The sequence below is a fragment of the Chrysochloris asiatica genome, unplaced genomic scaffold, assembly GCF_000296735.1.
Source record: "Chrysochloris asiatica unplaced genomic scaffold, ChrAsi1.0 scaffold00022, whole genome shotgun sequence".
NCBI lineage: Eukaryota > Metazoa > Chordata > Mammalia > Afrosoricida > Chrysochloridae > Chrysochloris > Chrysochloris asiatica.
Genome location: NW_006408540.1, coordinates 26,006,549 through 26,009,548, shown reverse-complemented (window position 1 = coordinate 26,009,548; position 3,000 = coordinate 26,006,549). Strand labels below are relative to the sequence as shown.

Sequence of the window (3,000 nt, the reverse complement as noted above, 5' to 3'; positions counted from 1 at the left end):
TACCATGGCTTGGGTTAGGCGCACCTTAGTCTTCAAGCTGACATCTCTGCTCTTCAATACTTTTAGGGCTATCAAATTCTTTTTATATTCTGAAACTTGCCTGAGGACAGTGGTGAAGAGAAATTCTACCAACGGGCAGAATTTGGAGCAATGCACCTGGCTCTTGAGTTTGCTTGGAAGAAGAAATGGCCAGACATGCAACTGTATACTGATTCATGGATTGTAGCCAATGGTTTGGCAGGATGATCAAGGACTTGGAAGGAACATGATTGGAAAATTGGTGATAAAGAAGTGTGGGAAAGAGGTATGTTGATAGACCTTTCTGAACTGGCCAAAAAAGTGACGATACTTTTGTTTCATGTGAACAGTCATCAAAATGTTACCACAGGAGAGGAAGATTTTAATAATCAAGTGCATAGGATGATATGTTCTGTGGAAACTAACCATCCTCTTTCTCCAGCCACTCCTGTCATTGCCCAATGGGCTCATGAACAAAGTGGCCATGGTGGCAAGAACGGAGGTTGTGCATGGGGCTCAGCAGCATGGACTTCCATTCACCAGAGACTGACCTGGCTACAGCCACTGCTTAGTGCCAAATCTTCCAGCAGCAGAAACCAACACTGAGTCCATGATATGGGACCATTCCTCAGAGATCAGTCAGCAACCTGATGGCAGGTTGATTACATCAGGTCACTTATACCATCAAAAGGGCAGTGTTTTGTTCTTACAGGAATACTCACTTATTCTGGATATGGATTTACCTTCTCTGCATGCAATGCTTACGTCAAAACTACCACTCATAGACTTAAAACAATGTCTTATCCACACCGTCATGGTATCCCACACAGAACTTTACAGCAAATGAAACATGGTAATAGACCTATGCTCATGAAATTCACTAGACTTAACCATGTTCATCATTCTGAAGCAGCTGGTGTCTAACAGTAGGATGGAATGGCCTTCTAAAAGAAACAATTACAGCACTGGCAATACCTAGCAAGGCTGGGGCAATGTTCTCCAGAAGGTTGTATGTGTTCTAAGTCAATGTCTAATATATGGTGCTGCTTCTTCAATAACCAGGATTCATATGCATAGAAACCAAGAGGTGGAAATGGGAGTGGCATCACTCACTATTACTCCTAGTGACTCACTTGCAAAATTTTTGCTCTGTGTCCCTATGCTCATCAGGTCTGACGTTTTAGTTTCAAGGGGAAGGATAATTCTACCGCCTGGAGGCACAACACTGATTCCATAGAACTAGAAGTTAAGAATACACTCTCACCACTTTGGGCTCCACTTGGATCAACAGGTAAGGAAGGGAGTTACTGTATTGGGTAATGTGATTCATCCCGGTTACCAAGAGTAAATTGGATTGACATTGCATAATAGAGGTAAAAAAAAAAAAGAGTATGTGTGGATTCCAGGAGATGCCTTAGGATATCTATTGTATTACCATGTCCTGTGATTAAAGTCAATGGTCAACTACAGCAACCCAATTCCGTCATGACTACTAATGACCCAGACCCTTCAGGAATAAAGGTTTGGATTACCCCATCAGGAAAAGAAACATGACCAGTGGAGGTGCTTGCCAAGGACAAAGAGAATACGGAACGGGTGGTGGAAGAGGGTTGCTCTAAATACCAGCTATGGCCATGTGACCAGTTGCAGAAAGGTGGACTGTGATTGTTGTATTTCTTCCTTGTATCGCGTAGTGGTTACGAATCGGGCTGCGAACCTTAAGGTCAGCGGTTCGAAACTACCAGCCGCTCCGCGGGAGAAAGATGAGGCTTTCTACTCCCGTAAAGATTTACACCCTCGGAAACCCTGTACAGGGTCGCTATGGGTCGGACCCGACTCGACGGCACTTAACAACAACAACAACAAACAACAACAACAACAACATGAGTGCATCAAATATTTTTGTTTTCTTTGCTTAGAAAATATAAGATGTAAATGGGTTAGTATATTTTCTGTTGTACACAGTTGTATCATGTTAGAAGCAAGTGCGATTTTATAATTGTCTTTATTTAGAGAATATGGATGGTTTAAGAAGATGTACACAGGTGTTAAGCTGACCAAGGGTGGACTGGCCAGGATTCTTAGTGACTTGGTAGTTGGGATGTAGTTATTTCCCCATGATGAGATCTAACGTTATGTAATCACCTCTATGATGACATTTGCTATGAGCAGCCAATCCAGTGAAAGGAAGTTTCCTCAGGGGTGTGGCATGCTTCCTCTATGTTGGACACTTACACAAAGCTTTCTTGCTTTCTGCTGGATCTGGATGTCGCATTTGTCTTGCCATCTGAGCTCCAGTTCTTGTATTTGAACTAGTGACCTGCTCTAATGCTTGCTGATGCTGAGAGTTTTAGCAGCTTACCATCTTCTTACCTGCCTGATTGCTGTGTGGTTCAACTGTGTGAGTTATTTCCTTGATATAAACTCCGCCTTCCCCCCATATATCTATGTAAGCTTCACTGGTTTTGCTTCTCAAGAGACCCTAGCCTAAGACAACATCTATGCTTATAAAAAGTTGGGAAATATTAATTAACTTTCTTCTAGTTTATAATTTGATTTAACACCTCTTTTAGTATCTGGAGTTAATTGGACATATTTTATCAGACAATGAAATGAATAAATTTTAGGAAAACTTGATAATTACACATACTCATATTATTATCTTTGCCAGACTCAAAAGATTTTCAACGGAATTTATTGCATATTAAACCCTTATCTGGACTCCCAGTGTGGCACTGTAGGATCAGCACTAGACTGCAAACCACAAGACCAGCAGTTCAAACCCATCAGCAACTCGTTGGAAACCCTATATACAGTTTCTGTGAGTCGGAAATGATGCTATGACAGTTAACAACAAATCCTTATTTAAAAAAAAAATGGATTGTTGTTGCTGTTACTTGTTGCCAAGTGGGTTCTGACTCATAGTGACCCTGTATATAGTTTCCAAGGAGAAGCTGGTGAATTTAAATAGCCAGCCACATG

At 41.5% G+C, this 3,000-nt stretch overlaps 1 protein-coding gene across 2 annotated transcripts in view; it reads right to left on the bottom strand.

Annotated features, from left to right (window-relative positions):
- The window catches only part of FNDC3A (fibronectin type III domain containing 3A), a 340,392-nt gene that overhangs the window by 102,534 nt on the left and 234,858 nt on the right, over positions 1-3,000 (bottom strand). The gene's annotated exons all lie outside the window — the stretch shown is intronic.